This window comes from Gavialis gangeticus, unplaced genomic scaffold, assembly GCF_001723915.1.
Source record: "Gavialis gangeticus isolate Ggan-Ray unplaced genomic scaffold, GavGan_comp1, whole genome shotgun sequence".
Taxonomy (NCBI): Eukaryota; Metazoa; Chordata; order Crocodylia; family Gavialidae; genus Gavialis; species Gavialis gangeticus.
Genome location: NW_017729008.1, coordinates 41,788,461 through 41,802,200, shown reverse-complemented (window position 1 = coordinate 41,802,200; position 13,740 = coordinate 41,788,461). Strand labels below are relative to the sequence as shown.

Sequence of the window (13,740 nt, the reverse complement as noted above, 5' to 3'; positions counted from 1 at the left end):
GCACATGATCAGAGGTCAGGAAAACAGACCTTACAACGACAGGCTGAGAGCCATGGGGCTCCTTAGCGTGGAAAAGCGCAGGCTCAGGGGTGATCTGGTGGCCACCTACAAGTTTATCAGGGGTGACCACCAGGATCTGGGGGCATGTTTGTTCACCAGAGTGCCCCAAGGGACGACGAGGTCAAATGGTCATAAACTACTGCGAGACCGTTTCAGGCTGGACATAAGGAAGAATTTCTTTACTGTCCGAGCCCCCAAGGTCTGGAACAGCCTGCCATCGGAGGTGGTTCAAGCACCTACATTGAACGCCTTCAAGAGCAAATTGGATGCTTATCTTGCTGGGATCCTGTGACTCCAGCTGACTTCCTGCCCCTGGGGTGGGGGGCTGGATTTGATGATCCTCCAAGGTCCCTTCCAGCCCTAAAGTCTATGAAATCTATGAAACATTTCCAGCCGTGCTCACAAACACAGAAGCATGCAGAGTCCCGGGGTTGGGAACCTGGGAGCCCATCCGGTGATCCCTATGATCTGGCTGGACTGCAGCCCCACACACCCACCCTTCCTTACACCAATAGATAAATAATCCCCTGGCAGATCCAGCACAGAGTCCCAGATGAATGCATCAAGGGGGTTATTTCTGTGCCCATGCACTCAACAGGAAGAGTAAGGGGAAGACAGGCTGGCCCTTGGATTTTATTTATTCCCTCCACAGACAAACTCCTGTTATTTATTGCAGTGGGATGAATTTCTCTATTGGTTGCACTGTCCCTGGAGACAACGAAGCTCTTCATCTTGTGCTCTCTCTATCCAGCCAGCCCTGACAAATGAGATCTACTTCTAGCCCATCCCTGGTGTTAGGACTCTATTAAAAATGATTTCCCTTTGCACCCATCATAGATATTTGAACTCGGAAGCCCACCACCCCTCGGCTTCCTCCAGCCTACCTGTAAGTCCTGCCTCTGCCGGACAAGAGACAAATGCTCAGGCCTGAGTCAGCAGCATTAGGTGGGAGCAGGATGAAGTGACGCAGAGAACAAGCACCGAAGCTGGGGAGAAGCGAGACCGACACTTTTCTAATTAAAAAATTTGTTTCCAAGAGTAGTGACAGCTGGCTTCGGGGGGGCAGAAGGAACAACAAATCAGCCTGTTGCAGGCATATACCTCATTTTGAAACAGCCATGCTTGGGCCTCCACTTCCCCTTCCTCAAGCTCTTCGGCACGCCTACACGTTCAATTAATGCACTTATGTAATGTGCATTAAATCTAGTACCTCCATTGTAAGGTGCTGGAAGAATGTGCATTAACCTATTTTAATATGCATTAGCTAAAGAGCACTTTTTTGTGACGCTGTAATGAGCATTAAAATCGGCTAATGCACATTAAAGCGCATGTGTAGATGTGCCCTTAGATTGCAGCCGTTGCTGCAGTGTCTGAACACCTCCCAGAAGAGCAGTAGGTATAACCTAGGCACTGGTCAGCAGTAGCAAGAGCTAGGGGTAAATTTAGACGCTGTACACACAGTTTTCCTCTTGGCATGAGCCTCCACCCAGAAAGTACAGAGAATACATTTCCCCCAGGCCTTCCAAACTGAACACACTTCCCCGCTCACAAGTAAGTGTGAACTATAACAGGGAAGAGGGAGAAAGGAGTCAGGCACATACCTTATGGCAGGGGCAGGCAATTATTTTGAGCGAAGGGCTGCTTACCGAGTGTTGGCAAACAGTTGAGGGCCGCATTTCCCTTTCTGGCAGGGGTTTCTGGTTGTGGGGCAAAAGCTGGGCAGACCTTGCTACTGGGTCCTGCCACTAGCTTCCTCTGAGTCCTACTGCCCCTGGCTCCTGTCATCTTTGACAGGCAGCCAGGAGCAAATAAACATTCATTTTCTAAGGGCCCCGTGGGCCCGGTAGAATGGCCTAGTGGGCTGGATCCAGCCCCCAGGCCATATTTTGCTCACCCCTGCCTTAGGGGAAACCTCAGTAGTTAATTAGTAACCCAATTAGCTATTAACGGTTTATCATGGGCAATGCTACAACTTCTCCTCCCTGTTCCACGTGGGGTAGACTTGGTAGCTAGTGTGGCCGCTAGTCCCGATCTTTCCCCTGCTCACAACCTAGCTAACCTCTATTGCCTTTGGCCTTTTCCTCCTCTCCCCAGGCAGAGACTCACATCTGCATGCTAGCAAGGGCCCGGGCAAAGACAAGTCCCTGGGGGAGACGCTGGTGAGGTTTGCAAGGATGCTTGGAGTCTGTGCCGTAATGAAAGTCCTGTCAAATGAACTTCACCTTCGTGGAGCCCGACTCCTCCATCCCTACTTGAGGTCTCTACCCCGTGCTGTACCGGCTAGATCAGGGGCGCTCAAGCCCTGGCTCACAGGATATGGGGCTCTGTGGGGATGGTCTAGGCTAGATGATGATGACAATGGTCTCTTGGACATCATGAAAACACTACGTCTTTGCCTTCAAAACCCTTTGGTTCAGTTCATAGCTGTCACCTACTGGGCTGCAAATTCCCAGCATGGTCCTCTTGCCTCTGCATGTGTTTAGGTGATCTTCTAGGGATCCCAGCCCCAAGATACTGAGGGTTTGTCTACACCACAGCGGGGGATGAACCCAGGAACGATGGCACCAAGCATGGACCTGCCTAGCCAGGCCTGTGAGTTTGCCAAGAGGGCTGCTCTGCTTTCAGACCAGCAGATACCAAGGGCTTGGGAGCGACGAGCCTGGTGCAGCCTTGCTGATGACCTTCTGGGTTGAAGCATCCCCAGGGACAGGCACGGTCCATCCCTGCTTCCTCAGACATCTTCCCCCACAACGTTTGCCCCCCGCTCGGCCTGGAGGCACCTGTATCTACAACCTTGGGACATGGCAAATGGCATGCCAGCCTCTCCCAGGACGAGGAGGTGGCCACTGCTTCCCTTCACCCCCAACATCTCTGCGGTTTGGGCACTTGCCTAGGCAATAAGGACTCCCTCGGCCTAACGTGGGGGAGAGTCAGGCTCGAGTCTCACTGAACTGAGTATTAATTCATGCAAAGCAAGAGGAGCTGCAAAAAGAGGGAGAAGCCCCCCCCCGGCCAGGGGTCAGAGCCCTCTCCTAAAGGGTGTGGCACAAAGGGGGCGCTCCCTGGGAGCCCCAAAGCTGCTGTGGGACATAGACTCATCCTCCAGGTCCCGAGGGAGGCTGCCTGGTGTGGATATGCAACATGCACTGAGCGCTTCCAAGGGACTTGTCTTGGAGGAAAGCGAAGCCCGAACCCACCCTGCTTACTTGCTCGGAGGTTGCTGCAGCGGCCGACAGGGCTCAGCTAACACCCCCTCCTCCTGTTGATCCCTTGCCCTCAGCTTTGCATGCAGGTGCACCTCTCACGACAGGCCCAGTGGCAACGTGGGACAGCCCGATTTTGGAAGATAAATCAGGAGTAACTCAGGATGCTGGGTTTTGAGCATCAAATCAAATCAATGACTTTTTTTTTTTTTTTTGCAAAAATCTAGTTGGTCTAATAAAAGATATCACCTCTATCACAAGTCCTGACTGCTTTCAAATAAAATCAATGGCTTTCTGCCTTGAATGAGCAGCGGGGACTCTCTCTCCTCCATATGGGTGAATTACTTGCTTTGCCTGAGCTGCATGCGGAGTCAGCTGCACCCACCAGGGACCGCGCGGAGCTGCTCCGTCGAGAAAAGCCCGAGTTGTAAACCTCTCCATAAATCCTCGGGGACGACCTTTGCACACCTGCTCCTGCAGACCGGGGCTAAGCCAAACCGAGTACTCACGGCAGTCTCGGGGGAGGGAGGCAAGAGCATCGCTCTGCATCGCGCCTCTCGGCGTTCAGACAGGCCCGGTGCCTCTTTAAAGGGGTCCTGGGACAGGCTGTTTCCACCTGGTGTCACTCATGCAGCATGGAAAGGTCACTGCTCTTGGCTCTGTGCACCATCTTCTTATCTAGGCAACGAGCTCAGGCCCTTTGCTGTCTCACAAGCGAGACTGTAACTCTCAGGATACAACCACCTCTGACGGTCACGATTCCCATATGCAGAGGGGCTGTGCAAGGGCCCAAGGGGTCATGGCCAAACGGCCTATCCAGCATGGCTCGCTGCCTAGAGGTCTGCTAACTTCATGCCTCTTCTGTGCCACAGACTCTCCTTATCACCTTGGGCAAATCACCTATACTATGTCCTCCAAGGTCTTTCCGTGCCTGGCCCCCCCTGCCACCAACAGGGAATTAAGCACCTCAGTCCTATTTATGAATACGGGCCTGAGTAGCCTGCTGCCTCGGTTTCCCCATGCTGCTACCATTTGTGTTTCTTCCCGCTGTGCTGCAAGCACCAGCTTCTGGAGTCACGTTATCGCAGGGGCCTCTCCTCTTTCTTTGAGGGCTCGTAGCCTTTATGCTTGCAGAGAAAAACACTTGGACGTGTGAAGTGAAGGCAATGTAAAGGGTTGGGATACAGAAGGGTGGGAGAAGCTTGGGGAGTTTTCATAGTTTTCATAGACATTAGGGCTGGAAGGGACCCCGGAGGATCATCGAGTCCAGTCCCCCACCACAGGAGCAGGAAGTCAGCACGGATCATAGGATCCCAGCAAGATAAGCATCCAAATGTGTCTTGAAAGCTAGAGACCAGGCTGGGAGAAGAAATTTCTCTCCACAGCTTGTGATGGGAAAAGCCACCCTACTTCCTGGCAGCTCAGCAAGGTGGCTAGGCAAACAGGTTTGGGGAGGGGCAGCACGGTGGGGAAGAAAGCGGGATCTCCTTCCCCCGTCTCTCTCGTGCCCCGAGCAAGGCAGCAGGGTGGAGGGAGAGTCACTTGGTGGCCATCCCCGGGGCCGCAGGCCAGCTGGAGGTGGTGTGGAGTAGTTTGGCCAGGAAGCAAGTGCTGCCAGCCTCCCCACCTTGCTGTGTGGCCTGCAATAAGTTGCTTCTGTCGCTTAAAGCAGATGCTGCTGTCTTAATTACAGCCCGGATGCTCATCATCAGAGTGGCTTGAACGCCGAGTCAAAAATGACTCCGCTTGTTGCTGGAGAGAAGTTATCCTCCCAGCTGACTGCAAATGCACCACCGCCTTGATTTCCCAAGGGTCGGTAGCGGTCCTGCCACGCCATGGCAATGGCCGTCTGGGGCCTGTATGAGCAGGAGGCAGCTCCACAAAGCCGGGCTCAGGCCGGGGCGAGCACAAAGGCTGCACGATAGGAAGCTGAGCGGAGCAAATCCCAGATCCCGCCTGCAAGCAGCCGTGAAGAGACACAGGGCCACTCCAGGTGTGGGGTTGGCTGGACCAGGCATCTTGGAGGTGAAATGACCTGTCGTCCCAGTGAACTGGGGGCGGGAAGCAAATCCAGTTATCGTCGTACTTGCACTAATGGAATAGATAGTCTCCGATTAGCTCGCCAAGGAGTTTGGAGATACATTTGAGTACAGCGCCATACTCAGTCTCCCTGCCCTGCCTAAAAATTTGCCAGGCCAACCAGCAAACAGTACCTAGTAGGTGGGGAAACTGAGGCCCGTGAACACAGCCAGTGCTGCTGTGCACAGCTGTGTGTCTTCAGGTTGACAAGGAGTGGAGCAATGGTTTTTGACCTGTGATCCACAGGCCCCCAGGGCCCACAGACGATGTCTAAGGGGTCCACAAAAGATGACTACCATCAATTAAATGTACGTGCATACCCACGCTTCCCATTCAAAGGGCTCTGCACCTCCATTGAATACCCACACTTCCCATTCAAAAGGGTCCGCACCTCCGTTTGCAATTTTGTAGGGGTCTGCACATGAGAAAAGGTTGAAAACCACTGCTGTAGAGCATTGCCCGAAGCACACGACTGGCTCAGTATTGCTGCTCGGCATCGCGGCGGAGAATGAGGACCATCGTACCAAGGATGTCCAAAGCGACGAGCCCTGCTATTAACCGGTGACAAAAGCTGCGTGCAGCACAGCGCACCACACCGCAGGGGTCAGGCCATCCTCCCGGACTCGGAGCCTTCAGCTGAGAGATGATTTTATTAAAGGCAAATAAGGAGGAGAAGCACAGCCGGTTGCTCGGGCGGCACTCAAACCGGGCACTTTCTATCGGTCAATCTGCTTCAGACACCCTGCACAATGTTGCAGCTGCTGTCGGCGAGTGAGCGGGAAGAACTGGAAATCCTTGCACAGTCACGGGGCTGTGATGGGACTGGAAGAACAGAGAGGTGGTGGGAGCTCGCAGGACTGGGACTGGGACTGGCTTAGCGGGGAACTAAGCTGAAGTTGCTAAACTGCAAAAAGGAAGCTTACAGGAAGTGGAAACTTGGACAAACGACTAGGGAGCAGTATAAGAGATTGCTCAGGCATGCAGGGATGAAGCCAGGAAAGCCAAAATGCAACCGGAGTTGCAGCGAGGAGAGGATGTGAAGGGTAATGAGAAGGGTTTCTGCAAGTATGTCAGTAGCAAGAGGAGGATCAGGGAAAGTGGGGGTCCCTTTTGGGCTGGGGGAGACAACCTTGTGACAGGGGGTGCAGAAAAGGCTGATGTGCTCAATGCCTTTTTTTGCCTCTGTCTTCACGGGCAAGGTCAGCTCCCAGACTGCTGCACCGGGCAGCACAGTGTGGGGAGGAGGGGAGCAGCCAACTGGTGAACGAACAGGTTAGGGACTATTTAGAAAAGCTGGATGTGTGCAAGCCCATGGGGTCAGATGCGATGGGACCGAGGATGCCGAAGGAGCTGGCTGATGCGACTGCAAAGATGCTGGCCACCATCTCTGAAAACTCATGGCAGCTGGGGAGAGGTCCCAGACAACTGGAAAAGGGCAAATATGATACACATCTTTAAGAAAGGGAAGAAGGAGGATCCAGGGGACTACAGATTAGTCACCCACACTTCAGTCCCTGGAAAAAGCATGGAAGAGATCCTCAAGGAATCCATTTCTAATCACTTGGGGGAGAAGAAGGCGATTAGGAGCAGTCGGCATGGATTCACCAAGGGCAAGTCATACCTGACCAGCCTGATTGCCTTCTCCAAGGAGATGACTGGCTCTGTGGATGTGGGGAGACCAGTGCATGTGTGGTGTACCTTGACTCGAGCACGGCTTTTGAGACGGTCTCCCACAGCATTCTCGTAGGCAAGCTAAGGAAGTACGGGCTGGATGAATGGACAGTAAGGTGGATAGAAAAGCTGGGGGAGTAGTAGATACATTTGGGGGCAGGGCTAGGGTTCAGAGTGACCTGGGCAAATTGGAGGATTGGGTCAAAAGAAATCTCATGAAGTTCAATAAGGACAAGTGCAAAGTCCTGCACCTAGGACAGATGGGACCAAATGGTTAAGCAGCAGCTCTGCAGAAAAGGAGCTGGGGGTTACAGTGGACGATATGGTGAACAGGAGTCAGCAGCGTGCCCTTGTTGCCAAGAAGGCTACCGGCATCCTGGGCTGCATTAGCAGGAGCATCGCCAGCACATCGAGGGAAGTGATTCCTGCCCTCTATTCAGCAGTGGTGAGGCCACATCTGGAGTCCTGTGTCCAGTTTTGGGCGCCCCACTACAGAAACGATGTGGATAAGTTAGAGAGAGTCCAGCAGAGGGCAACAAAAATGGTTCAGGGGCTGGGAGACATGACTCGTGAACTGGGCTGATTTAGTCTGGAGAAGTGGAGACCGAGGGGGATTGAATAGCAGCCTTCAGCTCCCTGCAGGGGGGTTGCAAAGAGGATGGAGCTGGGCTGTTCTCAGCGGTGGCAGATGACAGAGCAAGGAGCAATGGGCTCACGTTGCAGCAAGGGAAGTTGAGGTTGGATATTAGGAAAAACTTTCTCACTAGGAGGGTAGTAAAGTGCGGGAACAGGTTACTCTGAGAGGTGGTGGACTCTGCATCCTTGGAGGTTTTGAAGTCCTGGCTAGACAAAGCCTTGGCTGGGATGATGTATCTGGGGCTGGTCCTGCTTGGAGCAGGGGGTTGGACTAGATGTAACCTCCTGAGCTCCCTTCCAGCCTCATTTTGATGCTATGATCCTATAACGTTGTGGGTGGAATCAGAGCGGTGCGTCCGAGTCCTTACACTGCTAATAGCCCAAGTACGGTTCTCCTCTAGTTCAGGACAGGGGTTTGGGGCAGGGGAATCTGAGGTCTTCCCGATGCCAGCCCTTAGCGGATGTGGTGCACAGCTGTGGGTACATTATGGCATTTGCACCTTTTGACTTTTCCAGGTGCTCTCAAGAGTGCTTCTGGGGATGCCACGGTGCTGCCTCGCAGCCCAGAGTTGAAGCGTGTGTGAACACACACAAGGCAGATGCGCTGCACGAGCAAGTTTGAAACGTGTTCATCCATCTTCAAGTTAATGTCAAGCATTCGCCCATGCTCTGGGTCTTGGGCGTGGATCTGCGGGGCCCGATCCAGATGTTTCATGTGACGTCAGCAGAACGACGCCTGATGTCATCGAAATGACTGTGCTGAGCCAGGCCCTGGGCCCATCCATCCTCTCGCCGGCAGTGGCAAGTACGAGAAGAAAAGAGGTTTTGCTTGGAGTGATCCATCCTGGCAGACCCTTCCAGTTGGGGGTGACGTGATGGAGAACCCAAGGGGGACTTGCCCTCTTCAAGGTTGCCAGTCCCTTTTGAAACCCAGGGACACGCTGGCTTTGGGGACAGCCTGTGGCACTATTGACACGGCTGCATCCACTTGATGAGAGGATGATGGGGCCCCTCTCTGAGCTCGCAAGGAGCTCGGAGGACCTCTTGGAGCTCCTTTGCCGGATGCACACGGTGTGGTGAAGTTCTCCGTGCAGACGCCCAGCCATGAGACTGCACCGTTCCTCCCGATCTCATCCGAGAGCCATTAGTTTGCGTCATTGCTTTCAGTCCTGGCGCTTTCCCAACTCCGCACCCGCTTTCCCCTTCCATTTGCCACGACAGCATCTTAATTCTGTTTCCCAGGGGGGAAAGTCCTAATGGATGCGAGGGAAGCCTCATAAATAGTTTAAAAAGAAGCAGTGACTTCAGTTCTTCACGTCTTGTGGATTCATTGGCGTTTCCAGGGGCTTTTTTGGACTCTAACTGGAGCTCAGACCCGCTCCTTCCTTCTCCCCCCCGTAACATGAATTAGGCGTTTTAATAGCTGTGGGGTTTGGAGTTTATTTTCAGCCAAGGAAGAATTAAAATAAGAACAAAAAACCAAACCAGTAAGAGCAACGGTTTCTCAGCAAATTTGCGTTTCTTAAAGGGGCAGGTGGTTGGCATGGGTAGGGCTTTGCGGGCCAGCCGCAATTAAGCTCCATCAAAGCATGGGGCTTTGCTCCCAGGTCTCTGGGCAAGGGCTTCGGCTGGCAGCAGCTGCCCCTGCAGTCAGCTCAGACAGTTTGTCCAAGCTGTGGGTCCGGCTCAGTTCCCAAGGGTCAGACAAAATGCTTTGACCAGTTTCTAACATTATGTCTGGGCACCACTACTGGTGGTGCAGCTCCGGCAGCCAGGGTGGAGAGGAGGTGCCGGATTCGGGACTAATGTTGTTGTGCCCGCTGAAATCCCCCGCTTACCCCTTTCGTACCGGCAAAGCCGGTGCTGCTCAGTTCAGTGGTAGACTTGGACTCAGCTGACGCTTGAATGATGGGAACGGCACGGTGGTGCACGGGCTCCCGGGGACCTGCTCTCCCAGGAGGAGTTTTCTTGTCGCCAGAAGCTGCCTGCTGCCAGGGACGCTGTTTCCACCCCAGCCTTTTGCCACGTGCAGGAACTGATCTTTTCGCAGCCCAGAGCTGACGTCATTCTGATAAAAACATGAGAAATGAGATGGATGGGGGCAGCTCAGAGGTCCACCTTGCTTCTGCAGGGGGTGGTGGCATTGCTGCATGGCTCAGCAGTGGCAAAGGGACATATAGGCCTTCACACGAGACCCCAAGGTGCAAGCACCCCTAGCCCCTGCGACTGAAGCAGGAACTGGATCAGGATTTTGCAAACAGACCCATTCTGAGATCCTCTGGATGCAAACATCTCGAGCCCAAACCCCAGAGTACTGCGAAGGCAGAGAGGAAGAGCCTAAAAAGTCAACAGCCTTCTTCCCATTCACTTTCCTAGTAGACTGACTGCTTTTTACTACCAGTGTTTGAGCCTTGATTTTGTTCAACGTAGCAGAAATTGGGGCTGGGGGGGTGGTATATATATTTATTTATGCAACTATAGGTGTGGACAATTTGCTTTTGCAAGGCCACCCAGTCGAAGGCGGAGACCTGCCAATAATAACCTTGCTCCTAGGATGTGCCAGAGTCAATTTAATAGAGAAGAGCAAGGGGATGGCCCTGTCCCTGGGGCCCAGAAGTGTTCTAGGCAAGAGTCACCAATATAACCATATATTTCCAATTTCTTGGGCCAGCTGAATGATATCCTCACTAGCATAAGTGCCTCGAGACCTCTAAAACAGTTTTTACAAGGTGACTGTGTTTAGTGAGATCGGGTTGTCTGCCCTCTTGCTGGCGGTGTAGGTCCGAGCCATAGCCACGTCCCGGTGGGTCCAGGGTGTGTTGCGTTTGAGCCCCCAGTTTTCTGTGTGCTTCTCACATAGCAGGTCGAAGCGTGGACCCATTTGCAGAGTCCCCAAAGTTTGGGCCTGACAGGGATGAGGCCACGTGCCTTAGCCCATCTTCTCCTTGCTCTGTTCTCAGCTCCAACCCATCTCGTGATGGAGGTCACAATGGCCTTTCTCTCTCTCCTGATCCAATTCAGTCCGATGAAGTGTTACTTGGCCCATTGACCTCAGCCTGGGAGATACACAGCGTGTGGGTGGATCCAATCTCTTTCCCAGCGCCAACACCTGGGAAGGGCAGACAGCTCGGTAGTGTGGTACAGGGAGCACTTCTGCCCAAACAGCTGCCTCGAATGGCTCTAATTGCAACACTGGGAGTCATTCGGCAGCAAAAATAAACTATCCAAGGCTGCTGATCCAACACCTTCCATCGGGTACCGTGAGCTGCTAAACTTTGCAGCAAACGTGACAGCCCTGGGGACTGCAGCTCTCAGTGCCTGGGTGACAGTGGGCTAGCATTTATCCTGCCCCCGCTCTGTGCATGGAGACTTACTCCTGTGCACTGAAGAGCAGACCTTTGCAACACCATCATCTCAACTCCAGGCCAAAATGAGCCCTGTGCACATGGCTGTGGCAGGTCCAGGAGGGATGGGGCGACTGCTGCATGAGCAGACAAGAGTTATCAGCTGAAACCTGGCTTGAACCTGGTGTGCGCTTTAACTGACTTCTCACCCCCTGCCCATTTCTGAACATCCATTTGTGGCTTTTCAGTTTTGTCATTTCTGCAGCCTTAGGAAGGATTTGGAATAAAAACTGCCGATGGGGTGCTTGGCTTATTTTAATTGAAGCTATCCCTCCAATGCATGCTGGTCCCATGGTCCTGACAATTAATGATCGCTGTTTGGTGTGGTTGAAGGCAGTGGACAAAGACAGGTGCTGCTAGGTACCGTGCCAGTTTCTACCAGCTGCATTTGATGCCTGAGGAGTAAGAGTTCTTCTAGGCAAGGCTAGCTTGAATGCTTCCAATTTTGCATTGCCGAACTGAAACTCAGAGCTGAAACCTGTGGCACTCACTCCTGTCGTTCAAAAGCCATGTGAATAATCAACATTAAGCAAAAAACCTCAACATCTGTCTCCCTAGCTGAATTGTGGCAAGCACACACCAAAAGCAAACAATGACTGTATGTTAGCAGGGATGGGAGGCAAGGATTTCTTAGGGTCCTATTTATTGGACCAACCAAACTCCGAAAGAGAGCTTAGGAATAAAAAATCAAAAGCTGGCTATAACAGCATGTCTACATGTGTGTTTTAATGTGCATTGATCTCTTTTAATGTGCCTTAAAGTGTTGCTTAAAAACCATGCTCTTTAGTTAATGCACTTTAAGACAGGCTAATATGAATTTTCCAGGTAGCTCACGATGGAGGTACTACATTTAATGCACATTAACTAAAGTGCATTAATGCATGTGTAGACGCACTCTAAGAACTAAGGACTAAACCCTGATATATGTCATATAGCACAGGGGTTTTCAACCTTTTTGGATCAGTGTCCCCCTGGTGGCCAGACGTGGAGCAGTATACCCCTGGTGGCCAGATGCAGAGTGGGGGAGGGGGAGAGGGATGGCATGCAGCCGAATGCGGAGCGGTGGCAGCCGTTGCGTGCAAGCTTCCCCTGCCCCCTGCATCCAGCCAGGTGAGAGGCACCTGCGTGGCAACGCAGGATAATGTGTGGTGGCTCCCCATCCCCACCCGCCCGCGCATACCCCCTAGGGCCTTCTTGAGTATCCCCTGTGGACAACCCCAGTTATAGCACATTATATTTTACCCAGCTCCTGAATTCTTTCCACACAGGGAAGGTGAGAATGACCCTCCTCCCTTTTGCTAAGCCTTGATCTCCCAGCAATCAGTGTCTTTTGTCTGTCTACTACCCCTGGGAATTTCTCTTACCCCTCCCCTCTGCTCTTTTTTCACTGTGCTGTGCCTGGTTCTTGTGACCAGAGACCTGGAAAAAGGGTGCCTATACATGTGCTTGAGGGTGCAGAGGGGCTGTTTTAATTAGAACAGTTCCCCAAGAGCTGCTCTATTTAAAATGGCTCACCAACACATGTAGTAAGTTCCCCCCCCCCCCCCCCACACATTTTAAAATGGCTGTACGGGCCCTCTAACTAAAGCTCATTCAATGAGATTTAGTTAAAGTGCCCCTGTGGCCATTTTAAAATTCAAGGGGTCTTAATACACATGATGGTGGGGCGACTCATTCACGTTCTAATTAGAACATGGAGCAGACTCGATCAAGCTAATTACAACATGAACAAGCAAGTCCATAGGCAGTCAGAATATCTTGCATTTGAAAGCTCATCTAATTTCATGCCAGCTACATAGTTGCCCTAATAATAGAGATCACCCTAAGAAATCCTTGCCTCTCACATAATTTCTGGACCATCATAGCATCAACATCACTCGTACACTACTGTTAACATGTGCACAGTCCAACAGGGGAAATTACTAACCAGCAGTCAGCTTCTTTAGTGTTTATTATATGTATGCACTCATACAATGTTAAATAACTTACTCTAGTAAAAAAATACTGATCATGTTTTCTGCAAAGAGCTTCAAGTGCTAAGCTGGAGATACTTTTGACTTGAGGCCTGTGATCTGAGTATCACTGGTCTCAATTTATATAGAGATATAGATCTCTTTTTGCATTAAATACCAATATGTGTTTAACTTCAGCAGCTAAAAGTCCCTTATGAATGGAATAAAACTGGTCTGGATCTTGGGAGGGAGGGTGGAAAAAGAAACCTGGCGGAGAGAAAACTCATCTTAAAATGCAGTGAGGATCCTGTTGAGCTGAGTTTGCGGCATAATTGTTATTTATAGTTCCATATAGCTTATCATGTCATATCTCTGCCTTCACTGAAGACTAGAGGTCCTGTGAGCTAAGCGCTGTGAATACCCACGGGGAGATGGCGCCTGTCTCAGTGCTTAATTCAGGATGCCGATAAGCAAGAGAGACAAAGGGGAAGGGAAAGGAAGATGATTAGCACCGTTTGACAGGTGGGGAACTGAAGACGGTAAATTAAGTGGCTCACCTCGACTCATACGGGAAGCTTGGGGCAACACCAGGAGCTGAACTTAATCTCCTGACATCCAGTCTAGTGCCATTGCCCCAAAATCATCCTTCCCTTCCTCACACCTCACTTCATTGCCTAGAAGACTGTCCTTTCTCCCAAGCACCCGTTTTCTCGACTTCTGCAAACCCGGCTGGTC

The 13,740-nt window shown here is 51.9% G+C and overlaps 1 protein-coding gene and 1 long non-coding RNA gene across 2 annotated transcripts in view; one reads left to right on the top strand and one right to left on the bottom strand.

Moving 5' to 3' along the window:
- Positions 1 to 13,740, top strand: part of LOC109292273 — an 83,163-nt gene that overhangs the window by 42,156 nt on the left and 27,267 nt on the right. Inside the window, exon 3 of the long non-coding RNA XR_002096088.1 lies at positions 2,719 to 2,722. This is a non-coding gene — a long non-coding RNA (uncharacterized LOC109292273). The remainder of the gene's footprint in view (positions 1 to 2,718; positions 2,723 to 13,740) is intronic.
- Positions 1 to 13,740, bottom strand: part of COPG2 (coatomer protein complex subunit gamma 2) — a 770,521-nt gene that overhangs the window by 736,807 nt on the left and 19,974 nt on the right. The window lies entirely within an intron of this gene.